Source organism: Macaca nemestrina, chromosome 11 (genome assembly GCF_043159975.1).
Source record: "Macaca nemestrina isolate mMacNem1 chromosome 11, mMacNem.hap1, whole genome shotgun sequence".
Taxonomy (NCBI): domain Eukaryota; kingdom Metazoa; phylum Chordata; class Mammalia; order Primates; family Cercopithecidae; genus Macaca; species Macaca nemestrina.
In genome coordinates this window covers 87989056-88015046 of record NC_092135.1, presented here as the reverse complement: position 1 = coordinate 88015046, position 25991 = coordinate 87989056, and the positions used below count along the sequence as shown (strand labels likewise).

General features: G+C 36.8%; 1 pseudogene; it reads right to left on the bottom strand.

Annotated features, from left to right (window-relative positions):
• Window positions 1-22447: 22447 nt before the first annotated feature.
• LOC105468222 (serine/arginine-rich splicing factor 1 pseudogene) lies at window positions 22448-25245 on the bottom strand (annotated as a pseudogene).
• Between the last annotated feature and the right edge of the window lie 746 nt (window positions 25246-25991).

Here is a 25991-nt window from a genome sequence, read left to right as displayed (position 1 = left end):
CAGCACATCAAATAGCTAATCCACCATGATCAAGTAGGCTTTATCCTCAGGATACAAGGTTGGTTTAATATATGCAAATCAACAGATGTGATTCATCACATAAACAGAACTAAAGACAAAAACCACATGATTAATCTCAATAGATGCAAAAAAGGCTTTCAATAAAATTCAGCATCCTTTCAACATAAAAACTCTCAATAAATTAGGTACTGAAGGAACATACCTCAAAATAATAAGAACCATCTATGACAAACCCACAGCCAACATACTGAATAGGCAAAAGCTGGAAGCATTCCCCTTGAAAACTGGCACAAAACAAGGATGCTCTCTCTCACCACTCCTATTCAACATAGTATTTAAAGTCCTAGCCAGAGCAATCAGGCAAGAGAAAGAAACAAAGGGTATTCAAATAGGAAGAAAGGACATCAAACTATCACTGTTTGCAGATGATATAATTCTATATCTAGAAAATCTCGTAGTCTTGGCCCAAAAGCTCCTCCAGCTGATAAACAACTTCAGCAAATTTTCAGGATGCAAAAATCAATGTACAAATATCACTAGCATTCCTATATACCAACAACGGCCAAACTGAGAGCCAAATCAGAAAGGCAATCCCAGTCCCAACTGCCACAAGAAGAATGAAATACCTAGGAATACAGCTAACCAGAAAGAGGAAAGGGCTGTACAATGAGAATTACAAAACACAGATGAAATCAGAGAAGACACAAGAAAATAAAAAATAAAAAAAATCCCATGCTCGTGGGTAGGAAGGATCAGTATCATTAAAATAGCTATACAGCCAAAAGCACTTACAGATTCAATGCTACTCCTATCAAACTACCAATGACATTCTTCACAGAACTAGAAAAAATAAATTTTAATTCATATGGAACCAAAAAAGAGACCGAATAGCCAAGGCAATCCTAAGCAAAAAGAACAAAATGGGAGGCATCACTTTACCTGACTTCAAACTATATACTATAGTGCTACAGTAACCAAAACAGCATGGTACTGGTTCAAAGACAGGCACATAGACAAATGGAACAGAATAGAGAGCCCAGAAATAAGGCCACATATCTACAGCCATCTGATCTTCAACAAAGCTGACAAAAACAAGCAATGGGGAAAATACTCCCTATTCAACAAATGGTGCTGGAATAACTGGCTAGCCATATGGAGAAGACTGAGGTTGAACCCCTTCCTTAAACCATCTACAAAAATAAATACAAAATGGATTAAAGACTTAAATTAAAACCCAAAACTATAAAAACCCTGGAAGACAACCTAGGCAATACCATCCTGGCCATAAGAATAGGCAAAGATTTCATGACAAAGACACCAAAAGCAATTGCAATCAAAGCAAAAATTGACAGTGGGATCTAATTAAACTTAAAAGCTTCTGCACAGCAAAAGAAACTACCAACAAAGTAAACAGACAATCTACAGAATGGGAGAAAATGTTTGCAAACTATGCATCTGACAAAGGTCTAATATCCAGCATGTATAAGGAACTTAAACAAATTTACAAGAGAAAACTAACCCCATTAAAAAGTGGGCAAAGGACGTGAACAGACACTTCTCCAGAGAAGACATACATGCAGCCCGCAAGCTCAATATGAAAAAAAGCTCAATATCACTGATCATTAGAGAAATGCAAATGCAAACCAAAGGCACAGTGAGACACCCTCTCACACTAGTAAGAATAGCCATTACTAAAAAGTCAAATAACAGATGCTGGCGAGGTTGTGGAGAAAAAGGAACAATTATACATCATTGGTGGGAGTGTAAATTAGTTCAACCATTGTGGAAAGCAGTATGGCAATTCCTCAAAGAGCTAAAATCACAACTACCATTTCACCCAACAATCCCATAACTGGGTATATACCCAGATGTATGTAAATCATTCTACCATAAAGATGTATGCATGCCAATATTCATTGCAGCACTAGTCACAATAGCAAAAACATAGAATTAACCTAAATGCCCATCAATAACAGATTGAATAAAGAAAATGTGGTTACATATATACCATGAAATACTATGTGACCTTAAAAAAAGAACAAGATCATGTCTTTTGCAGGAACATGGATGGAGCTGGAAGCTATTATCCTTAGCAGACTAACACAGGAACAGAAAAGCAAATACCACATGTTCTCACTTTTAAGTGGGAGCTAAATGATAAGAACTTATGAACACAAAGAAGGAAACAACAGACACTGGGGTCTACTTGAGGGGAGAGGGTGGGAGGAGGGAGAGGAGCAGAAAAGGTAACTGTTGGGTACTGGGCTTAATATCTGGGTGTACAACAAACCCGTGTGACACATGTTTACCTATGTAACAAATCTTCACGTGCACCTCCAAACTTAAAAGTTAAAAAAAAAAAGAAACTTCATTCAATTCACATAGCTACTGTGAACCAAGTTTCAAATGTAGATTGTTTGACTTCAGAAATTTACAGTTTTCTACTATTGGGGCAGTAGCAATGGTGGTAAAAGAATGTATTCGAAGCATGTGGAAGATAGAATGAGGCTGGGCACAGTGGCTCACGACTGTAATCCCAGCATTTTGGGAGGCCAGGCCAATGGATCACCTGAGGTCAGGAGTTTGAGACCAGCCTGGCCAACATGGCAAGACTCCATCTCTACTAAAAATACAAAAATTAGCTGTGTATGATGGCACGCACCTGTAAGGCCAGCTACTCAGGAGGCTGAGGCAGGAGAATCACTTGAACCCGGGAGGCAGAGGTTGCAGTGAGCTGATATTGAGATCACACCACTGCACTCCAGCCTGGGGGAGAGTGAGACACCATCTTGAAAAACAAACAAACAAAAAACAAAAACAAAAGAAGGAGGAGGAGGAGGAAGAGGAGGAAGAGGGAGGACTCTACAAATAAACCCAGGTGAAGTAGAAAGTTTCTGTAAAATATTTGCTACCCAATGTTTTCCTTTTTGGCAATTCTTCCCCCTCTTCTCCAGGTAGACTTTTGGTCATTAAGGATAAGCCATGGGGGCCAGGCGCAGTGGCTCACGCCTGTAATCTCAGCGCTTTGGGAGGCCGAGGCGGGCGGATCACAAGGTCAGGAGATCGAGACCACGGTGAAACCCCGTCTCTACTAAAAATACAAAAAATTAGCCGGGCGCGGTTGTGGGCGCCTGTAGTCCCAGCTACTCGGGAGGCTGAGGCAGGAGAATGGCGTGAACCCGGGAGGCGGAGCTTGCAGTGAGCCGAGATCCGGCCACTGCACTCCAGCCTGGGCGACAGAGCGAGACTCCGTCTCAAAAAAAAAAAAAAAAAAAAAAAAAGGATAAGCCATGGGGCTAAGGCTTATTTCCCCTGGAAAGGGAGAAAAAGCACCACCTAGTGTATTTGGATATAATATGATTTTTTTTCCTGGGTTGGAGAAAGTGAGAGGGAGTAAGAAAGTGAAAAATGTTAGAAGGTATCTTTGCTCCCTTTTGGGGGATCAAACTTGGCTGAGGGAGAGAGTTAGAGAAGAAAACCCAAACAACTCTAAGCAAATCAAAGATTATTGAGGATGGTGTCCTGATTCCTGTGTAGTGTGGAGAGTCAGAAAGCTCTGTGAGAATTCCTCTGCTTGACATAGTCCTATATCTAATATGGTGCCAGAGTGCTTGAGTATCAGTGATGAGAATGCCTAGACTAAGGGCATCTACACTAGATCCTGAACTCTCCAGATGGTTTCTAAGAAAGTATCCAAGAGCCACCAGGTATCCAAGAGGGTCAGTTTGTTGAACAGGCTGCTGGACTGGCCGCTAGGTTTAGACGTGGATGACAAGGTACAGGGATCTCATAACTAGGGGCAATAGCATGGTCATCAACAGCAGGTGCCAGCACAGAGGTTCCAAAAATTAGGTGAAGCCAGCAATATTTCAGTGGCTACCCCTATAGGACACTCAGTTAGCAGGGAGCCCAGCTAAATTAAAGCAGATGCATCAAGGCAAGAATATAATGCCCTTAAAATGAAGCAAAACAAACCATCTCAATAAGAAGCCTGTGAGGGCCACATCACCCTTCTGCAATGCCAGAGCTTCTCTGCTCCAAATTTATCTTAAAAGCAACATGGGGGTGGAGGGACACTTCACATACTTCATATGGGTGGAAACATACAGTATTCATCTAAAAAATCTCCTAAATTTTTCATTGTAAAAACAGGTAACTTTGATCAGCCAGCTCAAGCTTTTTTCATCATTAGAGGGAGTAGAGTTTTATTAAGATGAGATCAGTTAAAGTAAAGAAAGACATATCTCTTCAATCCTAATTTGTGACTATTATAATTGAACCCCAGTAGATGTGAAAACACACCATGGATCCTAAGGAAGAAAGAATTATTAGTCTCTGCAGCTTGACTCTGGCTTAAGAGCAACGTGGCTATCAGCTGAGCCTCATCTCTTGCAAAGCCAACATGGCTCCGAGTGATTTTCTTAGTCCTTTTAAACTGTTCTTACCTTCCTTATTACTAGTTGCAGGTACTCCTACCCTGGCTATGGAGTCTATACTCTAAAAATGTCCCAGACCATTGTATTTAGGAAGTGAGTTGTCTTGGCTTCTCTCTTTGAAAGTCTCAACACTTTGAAAATTTAGAGTCCAAATAAAAGGATATCTCCTTCTAAACTCTGTGTAGCATTTCTTTCACAAAGTTTTGGCCCTGGCCTCAGGTTGACTTAGATCTTTAATATAAGATTTATAATAACCCTATAATGCAGATATAGGCTATTTCTAAATTCTTAAACATCCCAGACAGATTCTGAATGACTATGGCATTTGGTGCAAATAAATATTACTGTGGGACTGTGTTCATTACCTATTCTGGGTAGTTATGGCAAAGAATCAGATCAAGTCTTTGCCCCAAGAAACCAAGTCTGATTATCCAGGGGATATACTTCAAGGATGTCTGAGCCCTAGGGGTTGAGCCATTTCAGCTCTCATTGGAACTTTCTTTCAGTTCTAGGAATCATTAACAGCATCATTATCCAGTAGCTATTTGGCCTTCTCTGAAAATAAAGTGAGACCTCCGAATTCCTTGGTTTATTGTGTTGTGCTATAGATTTCAAAGACATTATAATGTAGAAATGCTGTCTTTTATAAATTGCCAAAATTTGGTTACTAGCATAGAATAATTCCTGTGTATTTACATCACAGATTAGATAATGTTGCACCTGGCTAAAGCAGGCTATGAACTTAATCTTTTGGGAAGCTATTCCAGCAGTTTTAACTTAATCTGTTATGCTTAAGCAGTACACTAAGTAAAGACCTAGTCTAGGGCTTCATTGTGGCACTCAATAAATGCCAGCTGAAAGTGAAATGTTGGTGATATATATGAGTCTATTCTACATGATACCAAAGCAAGAACTAGTAAAGCACCTTTTATTTTCTAATAAAATTGAAAATATGTCATAGACTTAAATCCTTTCAAAATTCTAGTAAAAAAATTACTACCAAAAACCTGGAACTCTTAGCTTAATCAAATTGTTTCACCAGGAAAAAAGATAATGTAATAATGTAATCAGATGCCATTATTTACGCTTTCCTTCCCAAATCCTTAATGACAATGATATTTTTTAAATTTAAAAAGAATCCATTTTTCTTGTAAATTTGTTTGAGTTCTTTGTAGGTTCTGGATATTAGCCCTTTGTCAGATGAGTAGATTGCAAAAATTTTCTCCCATTCTGTAGGTTGCCTGTTCACTCTGATGGTAGTTTCTTTTGCTGTGCAGAAGCTTTTTAGTTTAATTAGATCCCATTTGTCAATTTTGGCTTTTGCTGCCGTTGCTTTTGGTGTTTTAGACATGAAGTCTTTGCCCATGCCTATGTCCTGAATGGTACTACCTAGGTTTTCCTCTAGGGTTTTTATGGTATTAGGTCTAACATTTAAGTCTCTAATCCATCTTGAATTAATTTTCGTATAAGGAGTAAGGAAAGGATCCAGTTTCAGCTTTCTACTTATGGCTAGCCAATTTTCCCAGCACCATTTATTAAATAGGGAATCCTTTCCCCATTTCTTGTTTCTCTCAGGTTTGTCAAAGATCAGATGGCTGTAGATACACCATGGAATGCCATGCAGCCATAAAAAAGGATGAGTTTGTGTCCTTTGTAGGGACATGGATGCAGCTGGAAACTATCATTCTTAGCAAACTATCACAAGAACAGAAAACCAAACACTGCATGTTCTCACTCATAGGTGGGAACTGAACAATGAGATCACTTGGACTCGGGAAGGGGAACATCACACACCGGGGCCTATCATGGGGAGGGGGGAGGGGGGAGGGATTACATTGGGAGTTATACCTGATGTAAATGACGGGTTGATGGGTGCTGACGAGTTGATGGGTGTGGCACAGCAACATGGCACAAGTATACATATGTAACAAACCTGCACATTATGCACATGTACCCTAGAACTTAATGTATAATAATAAAAAAAATAAAAAAATTAAAAAAATAAACAAAACTAAAATTCCCCTGGACATCCTCTGAATAAAAAGAGAACCTTCTGAAATGATGGTGCTCACTATTTTGATACATTGAAAAAGAATAGATAACAAGTTGAACTTCACTAAAGATTAGGACCTAAAAAATGGCTAGTAAGCATGCTGCAGAAGCAATGAATAAAGAAATTGTTAACAAAGAAATGACTAGAACTGGCCCAGATCAGTGCTCAACAAGACTTGGATGGATAAAGCCGAGACTCTTAGCTAAATGCAGTCCAGGGGAAATGTCTGCAGGTCATATGGTGAACTATCCTCCTTTGCCATGGGGACAAGGATAAGCACAGGAGTTTCAGAAGCAAAAACCAGAGACCTTTGACTGCAAATATTGAAGCCCCACAAGAGTGGAGAGAGGAGAGGCATCTTTGTGGGCTAAAGAAAGACCCCCTTCCTCATGCAGATGTAAATGGGGCAAAGCCGAGGGACTTGCATCTAGAAAAAAAAATTTTGGAAGCCCATTTTCCAAATGATTGAGCTTTATCTATATTCTGAGCAACTTGGCAGCACATTGATTCAGAGCTGGGTAAGCAGATTCTGAAGTCTAGGAACTTTGACTGGAGGACACCAGCTGCTACTTCTTAATGCCCCACGATCTGAGAAAGGAAGTCTGGAAGTATAAACCAAGCAATAACTGCTCTGAAGACTCAATAAGATTTTATGAACCTCTGTAATTTCCCTAATCACAAATTTGTAATTTTTATTATTCTTATTTATTCCTTGACTCAAATATTACTTCCTCAAAGAAGCCTTCTCAAATCCCCTACTATGTAAACTTGCCTGGCTTTGCAATCTCATGGGATTTCTACAATGGTAATTAAAATATAATTACAATTATTAAAAAAAAAAAAAGAATCCATTTTAACTCTACATAGAAGGTGCATTTCTTTAGAGGCAGCTTCATTTAACCAGAAAAATAAATCTTCTGGGATCTGCAGTCTTGTAAGATACAGCCTGATTTAAGCCCTGACTTTCCTAAATCTAAACATGCCGCAAAGATCAGGTCATCTGTACTGTGGCATGGCCCACAGCCACACTGTGATTTGGGGGAGCATATAGTTGCCAAGGCTATACTGTAGTCTATCCAAGAGAACTCTGGCCAGGATCTTGCCAGCTGTAGGCAGCCATATGTCTTGATAGTTGCCTCAGTGAATCTTTTTGCTTTGAGTAATAAAAATAACCAAGTACTTTAAATCAAAGATTTATTAGCAACTTAAAACTAATTTTTACAGAAATTTAACGCTAAAAAATTTGAATAGTTTTCTCAGTATAAAATTTTGGAAGTGCACTGAATTTTTCACTGAAATAGTACACTACTTTGAAAAACAGTTTGGCTGTTTCTTAGAACAATAAACACACCCATCACATAATCTAGCAATTCCGTGCCTAGATATTTACCCAAGAAAAATAAATACATATATCCACAATAAAATCTGTTTGTGAATGTTCAGAGTTGCTTCACTCATAACAGACCATCATAGGAAATAACCTAAATATCTATCACCTGGTAAATGAATTGTGATACATGCATAAAATGAAATACAACTGAACAACAAAAAGAAATAAATTACTGATATATGTAATATCATGAGTGAATATCAAAAGCTTTATGTGGAAGAATCCAGACACAAAAGGCTGTTTGAACCCACTTATATGACATCTAGAAAAAGGCAAAATTCCAGGAAAGAAAATAAATCAGTGGTTTTCAGGAGGTGGGGGTGGGTGAAGAGACTGACTACAAAGTGGCATGAGGGGGCTACTCTCAGCACACAGCCCACAGGGTAGCCCCGCTATGCAGGAGCAGTGACAAACAAAACAAAGTGGCATGAGGGATATTTGTAGTAATGAAAGTAGTCTATATCTTGAAGACAATCTTTTTTTTTTTTGATGGAGTCTGGCTCTGTTGCTCAGGCTGGAGTGCAGTGGCACGATGTTGGCTCGCTGCAACCTCTGCCTCCCAGGTTCAAGCAATTCTCCTGCCTCAGCCTCCCAACTAGCTGGGATTACAGGCGCTCGCCACCATTCCCAGCTAATTTTTGTATTTTTAGTAGAGACAGGGTTTCACTGTGTTGGCCAGACTGGTCTTGAACTCTGACCTCATGATCTGCCCACCTCGGTCTCCCAAAGTACTGGGATTACAAGTGTGAGCCACTGTGCCTGGCCTTGAACACAATCTAGAACACATATACAACTGTTTATGTTTGTCCCAACTCTTCTTTATTTTTAAAAAGAATACATTACATTTTCTATAAATGAGACCTCAATAAACCTGCCTTTAAAAAATAATCTGGGGCAGGGACAATGAGTTAGGGAATAGATAAAACAAGACTGGCTAATAAACATTAAATCTGGCAATAGGTCAATGAGGATTCACTAAACTATTCTCTCTACTTTTGAATATTTTTCAACTTTTCCATAATTAGCTTTTCTTTTTTTTTTTTGAGACAGGATCTCGCTTTGTCGCCCAGGCTGGAGTTCAGTGGTGCAATCTCTGCTCACTGCAACCTCTGCCTCCCCGGTTCAAGCGATTCTCTCACCTCAGCCTCTCGAGTAGCCGAGTAGCTGGGACTACAGGCATGTGCCATGATGCCCGGCTAATGCTTTGTATTTTTAGTAGAGATGGCGTTTCGTCATGTTGGCCAGGCTGGTCTCTAACTCCTGGTCTCAAGTGATCTGCCTTCCTTGGCCTCCCAGAGTGCTGGGGTTACAGGCGTGAGCCACTGTGCTTGGCCAAATTCTTTTTTTTTTTTTTTTTGCACTGTAGACTGCTAGGCTTGTGCCACTTACAGCCCTTAAACAATCCTGCCCTACTTTTCCCTGGAACACATGATAAAACTTGAGGAACTTCTAAACAGTTGATTTTTTAAAGTCTATTAGCTATTTTTCAACATATATACACAAATTAACAATCATTAAAAGTATCTTAAAGGCCATAGTTGATTAAAAAAATTATGGTCAGGATTTTAAAAATAAGTTCATTAGAAGCAAAAATATTTAAATGTACCTTTTAAGATATTTCTCTAGGTCTTTTAGAGCTCATCTAAGCATGTGAACAAACATTTATTTAAACACAACAAAAATGAAAAGAATTAAGCTGTATTTATTTAGTAATTGACTTGATAAACATCTCTGTTTACTACATGTTAAACACACCATAATGTCTCTTTTGAGTAGCTCACAAATAAAGTACAACCAGCACAACATGACTGCTAAGTGTGTGGAAGGAAAAGTTAATATTGTCTATAATGGAAACTGGATATGGGTGGGGAGAAGTGGTGAGAGGTCTAGAAAAGAATCAACAGATACTCTAAACCTTAAAAGATGTGTTAGAAATTTACTTGATCAGAAGAGAGGTATGGATGAGAGGATAGGGAAGAAAAAAATAGAGCAGATTCCAGGTAGATAAGACAGCATTACCAAAGCTATTAAGGCAGAGTACAAAGTAATGTTTGGGGAATATCCAGAATAATTATACAAAAGTAGCAAAGCAAAACTGAATAATTCAGTTATAATCACCCAATTTGTTACTGTTGAGTCTAGGAACTGCTCAGTTTACAAATGCATATTGCTAATGAATTCATTCTACAAATAAATTGGTTTTGTCCCATGCTCACAAGTTATGCCCATAACCCTGGTAAGCTATTTTGCAAAGGCATATTGCTAACCATGAGGCAAAACTGTGACATATAGTTATATTTATTGCCTCTATTGGAAAACCAATTTAAATTTCATACCATCATTATTTTTGCCCTATATGCAGACATGTTTAAGATTTTTTTTTTTTTTTTTTTTTTTTTAGCCTTTCCTTAGCATTCTGGAAGGATTTGCAAAAAGGGAGAATAATTTGCTAGTTAAAGAAGACTAATCAAAAAGCATTCCTAAGTCATCTGTAAGCAGCACAATTATGTTCTGGCTGGAGAGACACTAGAGTATATATAACTTAAAAAAGTATTAGATTCTTATTAAAGGTCTGTTTCTTTTATGGTCCCACCTGGCTAAAGTCTTGTTGCTGGCATGGTTGGGGATAAATGTATGTATGTAGACTTGCATACTATCATGATCCATTAGCGAGGAAAAAGAAGTTGTTCTCCTTACTCTATGATACCAGTAAGAATCAATCCTTTTCTTTCTCTTTTCCTCCACTTGCTACCACTAGGAAAGGTTGAGTGGATTTATTTTATTTTTGACTCACTTGTACATAAAGCAACAATTTTTTGAATAACAAATATTACATTAAAAAAATCAGTAATATTTAATCAAGATTGATGTGAATCCTTGTACATTTAAGAGCATATTCATGCTTCTAAATTCAATTCCAAGGAAAGAATGTAGAGAAATGGAACTGCTTATACCTGTGGGTACCTGCAACTTAATGTTTTATGTAATTTGATTATTCAAAAGACAGACAAAACATTTTGCCAGGGGGAAAAAAAAACTCTAAAATGTTATAATAAGGGGAGCCACTGTGGGAAATATAGACGGTCAATTTTAGGAGTAAAGTAATCTAGTGAAAGGAACAGGTCCAAACACACTTTTCTGCTACACAAGCACAGTTGGACCTATTTTAAAAGGCACATTAGTAGGGGTGAAAAGAGTTCAGGCCAGTTAGTCCTTGGCACCTCAATCAAGATTGCCAGCATAGTTATCAATTAATGTTGCAGTGATTTCAGTAATGCATACACGTGTCAAATAGGAACTATACTGAGTTCACCACTTCAGTTTACACACGATCCTGAACACCTGTCAGGTCATAATGATTTTCAGTCACTACTGACCCAGGATAAATTTTAACAGGTGACAGTCTTTGTATCAAATTACCAATTCCCTGAGGCATCCAGTACTCCCAATCCTAAGTATTTTTGGCATGATTTATATGTTCTTTAGCTTCCTTTATAATATAATTTAGAGTTATGTCAATTCTAGTACAATTCCTGAAATTCCTGTAAATTTACAATTCTTATAAATTAGAAAATACTGAGTGTGCAGTTTTTAAGACCTCCTTAACAGAAAACTATGGACAGTGGAAGATAAAGGAAAAATAACAGTTAATGTTGCAAAAAAGAGAACATTTGAATCATTCAGAATATTGTATTCAGTCTCATGTATAATCATCCATAAGAGTAGGACTGATGGATATTTTAAAACATGTATAAACAAAAATATAAGAAAACTTTCTCAATAATGATAAAAACTGCAGATCAATATTTTGAAATGGGCACTTAAAATGACAAATTTTATAATTCTAAAACTATCACATGAACTTCATTCCCCTCTTAGCACATCTTCAGAAATTTTTTGTAAAAAGCTGACCCAGCATTTGTCCAATCTACTAAGCATAAATAGTTATTCTTTCCAGGACAGTGGAAGTTCAGCATTTGCCAAGCCCTTTTAAGCATGTTATCATATGGTAAGGCTCAGCAATGCTGTTACTACTATCTTCATTGCTCAAGCTCTCCACTTGACTGGTGATTTGTGGCTGTTTTTTTAAGGTGTTGAAGTTAAGTAACTAGCCTCTGAGTTCCTCTTTTCAAATAGACGTCTAGTGTTTATTAATTTCCAGCAATTCTTCATTAATTAAAAAATAAAGTCTTATGATAATTACAATAATTTCTATATTGACTCTAGGATTTATTTTGCCACCATTGTCAAGTGAAAAATAAAGTCTTTTAAGAGATCTCTGATATTTTAAGATAACGGTTTTTATTACTGCTTTACAAAATAAAAGAAGGCAACTCTGTTAGTCCATAAATTGGATATAAAATGTTAGCTGTATATGAATCTCAGCTGTCTGAGAACAGCTGAATTATAAAGATAAGGTAAACTAATTAGCATGGGATTCAAGACCCTTCACAATCAGGCTTTAGCTTATTTTTCCAAACTCACTTCTCTATACTGCCCTTCCCTACTCCACATCCCATACTACTGTGTTCTAATTCCACTACACTATTAAAAATTTCCAGAAAACACTGATTATTTTCACATTTTCAAGCCTTTGTTAATGCTGCTCCTTCTGCCTAAAGTACCCAACCTCCTGTCCCCTGGCTGGCAAAGTCCTCAGCTTCTGAACCCTCACTTCTGTTTCTCAGCAGATGACGATAGCCTTCTGTTTCATGGGGGAAAGGGTAACCATTATACCCCATTTGCACAAGCCAGCAGACCGTGAATTATCTTTGATGGGCTCTCACCTTATCTCTCTAAATCTAGTCCATCACCAAATCCTGCTAATTTGTCTTCTTAAAATCCCAGAACGCATCTACGTCTTTTTACTTCCACTGCAATCTAGTTAGTCAGGGCTACTATCATACTTTGCCTATATGATGGGTAAGATCAGCTGGCTTCTCTGCTTTTACTTTTCTCTGTCTCCAAATACATATCCAGAAGTCACAAACATGACTCTTTCAAGGCTGACATTGAAAAGTTAGGTTTCTAAAGTTACATATTGTGGTGATCCAGATGTTAAAGCCGAGTTAATAAATCCAAATTTGTCACATCTACTAGACAAATTTGACAGAAAGCTAAAGCCTACATGAGGACCTGAAAACAGTTATGGGTAACTGGTTATTGTGAGTGTAGGTTTTAATAAATTTCCAAGACATGATTTGCTACCTATCACCTACTTCCATAAATTTCCAGATGAGTCCTCCCATGAGGTGGCAAGCCACAGGCACGCCAAGGGCAACAATGTAGTGGAAGAAGAGAACAAGGACAGAACCTTGGTGGCACCTATACTAATGGGATAGGAGGATAAATCAGAAAGCTGGCAGTAACAGAAACAGAATAACCAAGAAAGTAGTGTGTGCATATGTGTATTTATTTTCTATTACAAAACTGGGTTACTTCTGATAGATTCTAGAAGACCTAGACAATACAATTGTAGATTTCAAAAAATATTCTTAGGTAAATCTGGCAATTGTGAATGTAACAGAATGGGGAAGAGCTATAAGAACCAGGGGCAAGTAAATTATTAAAGAAACAAGTGCAATAACACAGACATGAGGTGATTTTGCCACAGACAAAATGGTGAACTATATTTAAATATTACTTTATTTGATATGTACATATGTAACATGCAAGATCTCAGAATCCTTTGGCATGTTACACTATGAACCTGCTTCTCTGAAGGGTAAACAGACTCTGTCTTTTCATGAAATAATAATTTTTATGACATTTCCTAGTGCCTATAAAAATCATATAATACAGAAAAATATAAAGTAATGAAAATCACCTAGAATTCCCCATGCAGAGCCATCTACTGTTAACATTTGGGTAAACATTATTCTAGAAATGTATATTCTCTCGCTCAGTCTGTATGGGTGTGTATGTGTGTGTTTACATATATACTAGGGGTCAGCAAACTTAAGCAACTGCCTATTTCTGTAAATAAAGTTTTATTGGAACATAGCCATGCTCACTTGTTTACATATGTCCCTGGCTACTTTTGCACTACAATAGGAGAGTTGAGTAATATGACAGACTATGCAACCGACAAAACTTAAAATATTTACTACCTGACCTTTTACAACTAAAAGCTTGCCAGCCTCTGATACACATTCTACACATGCTATATTGTAACCTGTTTTTTTACTCAAGAATGTATCATAACATTTTTATAGATCAGTAAATACAGATCTACATCATTTAATGGCTGTGTGGTATTTCTTTGTATAAAGAAATCACAGCTTATTTAATAGATTTCTTATTGATGAATATGTAGAACATGAATTATTCTATGATATAATCAATGCTGCCATAAACCAGCCTGACCAACATGGGGAAACCCCATCTCTACTAAAAGCACAAAATTAGCCAGGCAAGGTGGTACATGCCTATAATCCCAGCTACTCAGGAGGCTGAGGCAGGAGACTCACTTGAACCTGGGAGGTGGAGGTTGCAGTGAGCCGAGGTCGCACCATTGCACTCCAGCCTGGGCAACAAGAGTGAGACTCTGTCTCAAAAAAAAAAAAAAAAGAAAAAAAAGAAAAGAAAAGAAAAAAATCCCTACATGTCATCTTACCACACCTCACCACACTTGAATATCTCCTTAAAATAAATTCCTAGGTATAGAACTATTGGAACAAAAGCTCCATACCTTCTATATTTGATACATATTTCCAAACTGCTTTCCAGAATGAGTTGAAGTAATTTTCACTTATATCAATAGAGAATGAAAGTACTCATTTTTCCCTATTCCTTTGCCAATCCTGAAGATAACCAAGTATTTTGAATCTTTGGAAAAAAAGATATATAGGTTGTTTCCATCTATATTATTTGACTCTTAATGAGGTATAACACCTTTCATGATTACTGGCCATTTGTGTTTCTTTGTGCATTGCTTTACTTTATATTTACATAAAAATGTACTTTGCATACTTTACCATTTTTATGCTGGAATGTTTCTTAAACTAATTTCTAAGTACACTTATATGTTAAATAACAAATATCTGCTGAAGCTAAAAGCATAGAGAACATGACTGAGGAAAAAACAGGTATGGTTCCTGCCTTCACAATGACAATTCAGTTAAAAAAAAAAAAAAAAAAAGGTAGTTATCATTTTGTCTGAGATATAAAATGCAAAGATCTTACTAAAATTCAGTGAATTTTTTCATGAACACTTAAGAAGAACAACATTCTGAACAAGTCAAACCAATTCATTTGAAAACTAATCTATTCATGGGAAAACTAGGCTAGTCTTTAGAGCCTGTACATTAAGAATTCTACTAACCAAGTTTTTAAAGATCCTAAAACATTAATGCTAGTTTTCTTTGTGATTCAAATAATCATTTTTTCATTTTTCTAATGCTTATCACCCCCAAACAATACAGAAAAAATAAAGGAAAAAGTAAAACCATATGAAACCCTCCATACAAACATCCTTTTATGTTTGTTTACTTCTCCTTATGAAGTTTTGTATATATCTCATAACTGAAGCATATAGCAGGGAATAAGGATAATAAAAAAGCTAAGCAAAGAATGAAAAAATAAGAGAGCCAGGAAGTCAGGGAAATCTGCGCAGAGAGCAGGAGAATATAATAAAATAACTATTTGAGATTTATTCTGGGGTTATTTTTTAAAAAGTGGTTAAGAATTGAGTTTCATATACAAAATTACATTTCAAAATTCTACAATGCCTTGTTGGACTTTGCAAAATAAAAAAGCACCCTCACATTTAAATTTATGGATTCCAAACAAATATAATTATATATGAAAGAATGTAAAGAAATTCTAAACACCCTTTCATTACCTGTTATAAAATCTGAAAGAAGCAAGCTACCATATACTTATAGTCCTTGCAAAATGCACAAGGGAAATTGATAATCAAACACCACTGATGACAGACATTTATATCAATTTCACATAACTGTTCCTAATTATAAATCTAGATATACATTCCAGGATTATCCACAAGTATGTACTCCTATTAATACTTATTGCACTTACATATGCACATTGAAAGGAGATATGCCCTTTCACCTTTTATGTACTACTCAGAAATATTAGAGTATCACCAGCTGCCATAAAGGTCACACTGAATTTTGGGTGCTAACTGTAGCAGACTTATATGTACATGACTTAATTTTAAAATAAGAATGCCACTTTAAATCTTCATTCTAATAACTCCTCCTGCTTAAATGGAAACCAAAAGCCTACTAATAGCCCATATTTACACATACTCCTCCATCTATGCAAAATGTGATTGGTATATACAGCATGTGAAACTTGATAGAGAAATTAGCTAGTTGAGACCTCCAGTCAAGTTTGATCTCTAGTACACAGCCACCACATGATTTCCACTGACTCTATTAAGAGTAGAGCATTGTGCATGCATGTCCCAGGCTTGGATTTGGAACATAATGTAGCATGTGAGGTGAGGGCAAGGGTTGGGCAAGAAATATTACTCTTTTAACAAATGGTGTTGGGTATAAAGTTAATGCTAAGGTATATAATCTTTCCAAGGGCCAATTTAAGGACTTGTATTTTAGTACTTGCAATAAAGCTGCTATCAAATTCTAATCATGGAATTTTGGACCTGGATTAGACTGGAGTTTATAATTGAAGTATGGATTTGTTAGGTAAATTACTATTTTTATGGAGTAATAAAATTTATCCTACTTTTTAAAACTTAAGTATTTTAATATTAAAAAAATTCATTAAGTTACAGCCATGCTGTACTAACTCCCCAAAATGCCATTTGCTTCCACATCTTGTGACATGGTACCTGCTTTTTCCTTTCGAGTGAATTTTCCTCCAATCTTCTCTCAGTTTCAAAAGCCCTTTCACTAATGCCTAGAGTGTCTGCGATTTCCTCCAAGAAGCCCTTCCCTTTTCATCCTCTATGCTGAATTTATTCTTTCTTCCGTACTCCTCTAGCTCATTCTCTGTGATAGAGATTCAACAGTTATTACACTATTCCTCAAATACATAGTCACTTGTTTACATTTCAGCCTCTTTCTCTAGATTGTAAGCTACCTGAAGGCAATAAATGATTTTATTAATCTAGGTATTATGCAAAGTCCTTATTTAGTTAGTATACTAAATGCTCTCAATATGTATTTAATTCAGTAACCTTCACTAAGCACCTACTATGTACAACAGTATGCCAGTGTGCAAGAAATGGTTTTATTAATCTAGATATTCTGTGAAGTTCTTTAGTATACTAAATGCTCCAAATATTCATTTAATTCAATAATATTTACTAAGCACCTACTATGTACAATAGTATGCCAGTGTGCCCAATACAGTCCAATGACACTCAGCTCCTACATACTCACACCTCTATATTCTCCCTAGAACTACTGGGAGTAGCAACTTGAAAATGACATTTCTCAGACTTCATTGCCAACTGATTTCTGATAGATTCTGTCATTTGGAGGTACTTACATCACGTTAGAAGGAAGAAAGAAGATAGGAGCCATTCTTTTTTGTTTACTTCTGGTAGCTGCAAAGCAGAAGTTCTGATTTCTAGCCCTTATAAGGACAATAGGAGTTTTGGTTCCAGGGCTCTGGTTAATTCATTTCCTGTATGCTTCTCCCACCCTTCTAACATTCTTAAAACCATATCATTATATTAAAACTTTCTGTGTTAAAATATCTAACATGGTTTCTGTTTTCCTAACCAAGCCCTAACTGATATAGTTACATTCTGAGGATGCAAAGATTTCATAGTCAAGTGAAGTAGGAGATGCCAAATTTTCTCTGTAAAGAACTACTTGGCAAATATTTTAGGTTTTGTAGGCCACATACTATCTCTGTCACATAAAGCTGGGGGACAGATTGGTGGAGTGAGCTGATTTGGCGTGTGGACATAGCCCACAGGCTGTAGTTTACCCATCCCTAGAGTAGAAGAAACAATCAACTACACAAATCACTGCAATGTAAGGTAGTATTATAGACAAGATAATATCTAAGTTGGTCTGAAGTAGTCAAATTTAATGACAAATGAGCTAACGATGTTTGTGTTTTTTTAAATGAGCAGATGTTCAGCAATTTAACAAGGCATTTCAGAAACAAAGAATGCTCAAAGTCATGAAGACAAGATAAGTTAATGGGAGTGACTGTTTTGCTTGGGGTAAATATAAATGATTGAGAGCTATGATATGAATAAATCTTAAATCCTTTGTGCTAAGTGAAAGAGATTTAAAAGGCTATATACTGTACAGCTCCATTTATTTGACATTCTGTCAAAGGTAAAGCTATAGGGACTAAACACAGACCAGAATTCACCAGTGCTTGGAGATAAAGATTGGGCAAAGAGAGCCTCAGATTATTATGCAGATCTGACAGAGTTTCAGTTATATCAATGGCATCTCCACAGCAAATACTGCCCATGAGCAAAGTCTGGTATTGCGCAGAAATGGCCGGGACTTTGTGTCTGCACCATGCTCAGTCATTGGCTGTGGCTTCCCAAGAAGAGTATGGGCTCAGCTCAAAAGCTTAGACTACAAAGAGCTTTATTACAAAGGGATAGCATGAGGTGTTTTTTTTTAGGACGATGAAACTTCTCTGTATCTCAATTACTGTTGTGGCTAAATTACTATATGTATTTGTTAAAAATTTATAGAAATCTACCCCAAGATGAGTAAATTTATTATATGTGAATGTTCTTAAACTACATGGAAATATTCAGTTCACTGTGGACACATGATGTGGGGGGATGGAGAATGGGCAGAGGAGATGAGGATCTGAAGGCAACCAGAGACAGATCCTGAAACACCTTGTATGCTCTGCTAAAAAAATTTTGAAACTTATCCTGAATAAGTAGTGTATAATTCAAAGAATTGAAACTTAAAAATAGTCCAACTACTTTCAGAAAGAACACCCTGCTATTAGCAACAGCATTAATGAAAATGAGGCAAGACTAGAAGCAGGGACATTAAGTATGAGGTTGTTAGCCTGAGTGGACATGTGGGAGAAAAAAATGGTAAATCTTAGTGATCAATGTGATATGAAAGCTGAAATGGAAAGAGGTGTTTAAAAACAATATACTTCCTCCTTGAACAGCTAGATAGACAGTGATATCAAGAATTAAGATTGAAAATACTTTAGAAGGAGCAGGTTTCATTCTGAGAAAATGAATTCCATTTTGAGATGCTGAATAAGCAGTCAGTACAGATCAACTAGCATTAGACAGCTATTTAAAGTTATTATAAATATATTTAGAGATTTTTCCTTTGTAAGGAGGTAAGAGACACATAGATATGGCACATCAATAGACTAGGTTAGAAACAATGAAGGTCTGAAATATTAGGTGTATGTTGGATTAGAATCAAATATTGTAGAATATATAGGACTCCTCAGGCTGCCTTGGAGGCTTACAATTTACCCTAGAATCAGTCAGAGTAAATTCAGGTACCCATTCAGGGTGTCTCTAGCCTAGACTGTGTCCTAGGTTCTCAACAAAAGATATATGTGTGCTGGTTTTCAATGACATAAATTTGAACAAATGCTTTCTCTTAGGACATGCAGCCTAGATATCCTTAGTACAGTTTAACATTGTATAGGATTTGTACCCATTCTACAGCTGCAAAGGGTATACATAAATATGATTTTACTTGTCTATTCACTTGTATAAGGGTGAAATGAACCGGGAATCTTGAAAAGTGTGTGTGTGTGTGTGTGTGTGTGTGTGTGTGTGTGTGTGTGTGTATGTATGTATATATATACTGGTTCTGCAAATCTTGTCTTGATGATTTCTCAATCAAAAGAGCTTTTAAGATTCCAAGTGCATTCCAGCCAAACTGCTTGATCTGGACTCACATCCCCAGGAGGACACAATTACCAGGATGCTATCCAGTGACAACGACTCCAGCATGAGCACCATGGCGTCAGAATGCTGCCTTCCCATCTCATTATTTCTCCACAGGTTATTTGCATTTGCATAACATAAATACATTTACTATTGCATCTAGTGCCCCCTGGAGGATATGTTGAACTTCATAAGGCAGCAAGAGGTATACATTTATAGGTACAGAAAAATTACCATAAGGAAAAATTGATATTTTTCCCCTTAGTCTGATGAAGTTTTAACAGTCCTCAGCAAAACATCTAAAAGATGTAATTGCAATTCAATTAGAAAATGTTACAATGTAACTAATATAGCTTTACTTCAAACTACTTAAATAGAAATCAGAAAATATATACATATACATTACCTACAGGATAGCAAATATGATATTTTGAGTGTCTGTTAATGCTCCAGAAGATGTCAAAGCAGTTTTTATTTTCCTTAAATTTCTGGTAAGATAATCTTAAAACTAAAGAGAGTATTTGATTATAAGAAAGAATGTAAATTTTAAAAATTCAACTTTGTAAAATAAAAAAAGAACACTGGAATAAAAATAATTTGGAGAATATTTTTCTCCAAATTATTAATCTCTCAAGTATTTCTCAAGATTTTACATCAAAATATCTCTTAGAGCAAACATTACCACAAGGATGGTTCTATAGTCATAAAATTTGTCAAAGCTTCAGATTTTATTTTAAAATATGTGAATTTTGTTTTACACCATAATATGCTTTTATTTATTTTAGTGTAAAAGTTATGCCATGTTACTACATTAATTTTAAGTAAAATTAACACCCTGGGAAAGATGTACTATGCTTATCCTATGGATCCACTACTACTTTCTGACCTCAGATGTTCTTCAACTTGAGATAAACTGGATAACAAAACATGGGATCAACTTATAAAAACACATTATTTATTGTGTTTAATGTGTTTATAAAAACACATAATTTTGCAGTTTACAATATAGCATAAAAAAGTAGTAATCACATTTGAACAAATGTGTAATTATCATATAATATAAATATAAATCATATATAAACATAAACATAATATGAAATATCAGTTTAGAAGCTTTTCTGCTCAAATATACATATAAATTAAATACCAGCTTGGGGGCATTTCTCCTTTCTGAGCCTTTAGCCAAAAGGAATCAGAGACATTGGCCTAACATTCTCAGTTAAGATATCACCTCTTCCTTCTTAAAGGTCTCTTCTCTGAGGTCCCTTCAACCAACCACTCTATCATCTCACCTATCCTTCTACTTACAAAGGATGAAACAAAAAGCTCCAGATTAGGAGTAAAGAAACAAGTACACGAGTGGCTCTGCACTTAGCATGTGACCTTGAAACTTCATTTATAATTAAAAAAATAATTATAGAATACATTTGAGACTTACTATTTGCTAGACACTCTCCTGGCACTTTGTTTAAATAATATCTAACTTTTGAAACAAACCTGCAGATAAATATTTCCTGTCCTATGCATAAACCTCAGAATGGCGTAATAATTTGCCCAAGGTCACCTATCTAGTCAGCAGCAGGATCTGAATTTTTAAGAATTCTATTTATTCATCCATAATACCTGTTCTGCATCCTAGGTATTAAAACAAATCAATAAATGTGAAAGTGAATTATTCAATGCAAGAAGAACTTACTTCCATATATTTAGAGAATGGACAAGAGTAATTTGAATTGGTTAATAAGATACAAATTAATTCATTGGTTAATTTACTCCTGGGATATTTGGGTAGGGTGCATGATTTTCATAATAATTACTAGGAATGTACCTTTGTACACACTCCATTTTAAAATGTGTTTTACTGCCAATCCATATGTGACGTTTTGCATATCAGTCATAATCTTGAACTGTAGATAGTTCTCTCAATTAGGAGTGTAAGAAGTCTGCTATGGTTTGAATATTTGTTCCCTCCAAAATTCAGGTTGAAATTTAATCCCCAATGTGGCAGTATTGAGAAGGGGCGCCTTTAAGAGGTGACTGGGTCATGAGGACTCTGCCTTCATGAATAGATTAATTCATGCATGGATTAATGGATCAATGGCTTGTCATGAGAATAGGACTGGTGGCTTTATAAGAAGAAGCAGAAGAGAGACCTGAGTTAGCACACTCAGCCCCTAACCATGTGATGCCATTTGCTGCTTTGGGACTCCACAGAGAGTCCCCAACAGTAAGCAGGTTCGTACCCAACACAGCCCCTCAGCCTCGGACTTCTTGGCCTCCATAATGTAAGAAACAAATTATTTTGTTCCTCTTTAAACTATCCACCTTCAGGTATTCTGTTATAAACAGGAAACAGACTAAGGCAACACCTAAAAAGAATAATAGGAGGAGGAAGCAGGATTGGGCAAAGAGAGCCTCAGATTATCATGCAGATTTGACACAGTTTCAGTTATACCAATGGCACCTCCACAGCAAATGCTGCTCATAAGCAAAGTCTGGTATTGGGCAGAAATGGCCAGGACCTTGTGTCTGTACCATGCTCAGTCATTGGCTATGGCTTCCCAAGAAAAGCATGGGCTCAGCTCAACAGCTTAGATTCTGGAGGCACTTACAGCTGGAGGCTATCAGCTAACTGCACTCCTTGCAATCAAATGGTAAGTTCTTTTTATTTTTTATTTTATTTTATTTATATTTTTCTTTAGTTTTTAAAAAAATGTTTATTTTTTCAAAGAAAAATGGCAATAGCCAATTGGAAACCTACTTATTCTTCAACTCCAATTTTGTTTTCTTTAAATTTAGAAGTGACTTACTGATTTACTGTTTTAAACAAACCCTCCCTTTCCCCTTTAAATGTTTACCATCTACTCGTGCTGAATCCTTCCAAGGAGATTGCTCCAGTGTTTATCTCCAGGTCCTCGCTTTGCTCCTTTTACCAAAAAATGCAAAACACAATTCCATCGTGCATCTTAAGGGCTCCAATTGTCAAAAATAGGAAAAAAAAAAATCTTTGGAATAACCAATTAAATTGAATAAAAAAATCCACACGAATGCGGTTTGGTTGGGGCAGGAATCCACTCCTATGTTCCTGGTAATCTGATCCCGCTCCATGAATCCTGGTAATTCATCCTCCCTATCCTATCCACATTATGATTTGAATCCAATGATCCAGCTCCAAGAATTGGGATCCAGTGAGCCCTCTCCAATCCAAACCTTTATAACCAGCAAAACCAAAAAAGAGGAGGCAAAATGTTAGATATTGTAATCAAAAAAGGTTTCTGGGGAATGATGAGTTATGTCTGTCATCAGTTTAACAGATGCACATCAATAACTATCAAATTTCCCAAAACAAGTTTCTGAATGGTGTTCAGATAAATTTTAGAAACTTAATCATCATAGAGACTAATTGGAAGAAGCATTTTGTAATTACAGTTCAACTGATAATGCCAACACTTGTTACTGTACAGCGTATTACAGGTTTCGTGGTTGCAAGAAGTTATGTAATTTAAGTTTACTGGCATTGCTACCCACCTAAGTCTAAAACTATATCTAATGCTCCCATTTGCAATTTAATTTGTAAATTAAAGTCTTTTAAACATATGAATCAATTATGAATATTAGTTTAAAGGGGAAGGTGAGACTTAAAAGTATTCCCAACTAGATTATCTACACCAATACATTGGAACTCTATATTTTGTCTTAAAAAAATGAAATAGCAATGCTCTATCAGTCACACAGAGGACATGCAGATTTAGCAGTATTGATATTATACTCTATCTTGTTGGATTTAAAGACACCCTGTACCCACATGTACACCAACAGCAGGTCACACATTAACAGTTGTAACTAAGCACTGGGACAAATTAGCCAGTTCTTCCCACATTAGTCCCTATTAAAACAAAAATGGGGGAAAGGGAGCAAAATAAGTTGCTACAAAATGGGCAATATAATTTTGCCACAATTGCCAAGGTTTAAAGAGCAAAGCAATTGTAGCTAAAGATAACTGAATAAAATGTTTGCAAGTGTTTTAAGGAAAATGTATATAATCATTTTTAACCCCTGCCTTTTAGTATAAGGTCAATACTGCCAATTTCATCTGTGACAACAGCACTTGGAGTCATACCATTGCCTCCATTATTGATCTGATCCTCCTCAATCCTCCTATTGACAATCCTAAAATGATTGAAATGTGCTCCACAATCCTTAATCCAAAGCATTCTTAATCCATCTCTTCAGATATGTCTACAGAAAGACACATGAAAAGCAAGATAAACATAAGAACTTCCCCAGGTAAGGTAACCACAAACACCCCCAACATCCAAGTTCACACAAACCAGGGCAGAATAGACATTTACACGGTATCACAGTCTGAAGAGTATGGAGTTAACTAAATTTAAACAATCCTGTCTATGACATCACTTAATATACAATTTATCAAAGACATGAGGGGAATGTAGATGTTAGGAGCAAGGGGATATTACAAGAATGCAATTCAACACTTTAGCCCATTCTGAACAAAACAGTTTGAATTAAAAAATGAAAGATTGTACTGAAAAAAGGAAAACTGTATACAACATGGGTTCTACAAAAAGTGTTACCAATCATCTTATGTACGAGAGCGAGATCTGCTATGATGGGGAGAATAGCGTGGTGATCCTCTGCTTCTCCTTGGGGAGTAACTGCGACTCCTGCTGTTGCTTCTGCTACGGCTTCTGCTACGACTACGGCTTCGAGATCGAGATCTTCCATAACTTGGACTTCTGGGCCCATCAACTTTAACCCGGATGTAGGCAGTTTCTCCCTCATGAGATCTAAACTTAGTGTTATCCAGTTTTCGAACTGCATAGGTCACATCTTCTTTCCGTACAAACTCCATGACACCAGTGCCATCTCGGTAAACATCAGCATAACATACATCACCTGCTTCACGCATGTGATCCTTTAAATCCTGCCAACTTCCACTTGGAGGCAGTCCAGAGACAACCACTCTATTTTCAGACCGCCTGGATGGGGGGCCATAGCGACCTCGGGGAGCTCCGCCACCTCCACCCCCGCTGCCGCCTCGGCCTGTTCCACGGCCGCTTGGAGGAAACTCCACCCGCAGACGGTACCCATAGTAATCATAGCCGTCGCGACCATACACCACGTCTTCCGCGTCTCGCAGGTCCTCGAACTCAATGAAGGCGAAGGGCGGTCCCCCGCGGCGATTCTTGAGGTCGATGTCGCGGATAGCGCCGTATTTGTAGAACACGTCCTCAATGTCCTTGGTTCGGATGTCTGGAGGTAAGTTACCCACGTAGATGCGGCAATCGTTGTTCCCTGCGGGCCCACGAATCACACCACCTCCCGACATGGCGGTGACGAAAAGCGCGGACTCGAGAACAGGCCTTCCCACCAAGCCTAGCGCACCGCAGAGCGAGCCCGCAGTGGCACCACGTCTCCCAGGTAAGTTCTTTTTAAAGAGGTGACCAGAACAGTGACCCTCCATGACTGCCACAGTGGAAAATCCCCTTAATTATTTAATAAGGTAAGCATAACTCTAACACCAAGTGTGTGCAGGTATAAAGTTTAAACAAAATACTAGGGAATACAAGAAAGCAAACCCAAGAAACCATAATAAAATTATAATATAATAAAATCCTGTAAATATAGGAATCATTATAATAAGGTGATTAAGTGCAACAAAATATATAAAATCAATAGCCTTTTGTAATAGCAATAAGCATCTAGAAGTATAAATAATAAAATGATTGCTTTCAATTGGAAACAAAAATCATAAAATGCTTAGAAATAAGCATGATATTGGCATAGCAATAGGCAAAACATTTCAGTTATTGGGTATATATCCAAAAGAATTGAAAGCAGGGACTCAAATAGGTATTTGGATATCCACAATAGCCAAAAGGTGAAAGTAACTCAAGTGTTCACTGATGGATGAATGGATAAAATGGAATATTATTCAGCCTATAAAGGAAGGAAATTCTGATATATGCTAATACAATGTTATGCCAATATAACATTATGCTAATGTAAGGTTCATGAATGAACCTTATGAATATCATGCTACATGAAATAAGTCAGTCACAAAATTATATCATGCATATGAATTATATGCAAATTCACAAAGACAGAATTTGTAAAGATAGAAAGTCAAATTCATAAAGATAGAAAGTAGAACAGTGGCTGCCAGGGGTTGGAAGGACAGGAAATAGGGAGTTAGTGTTTAATGAGAACAGAGTTTCCGTTTGG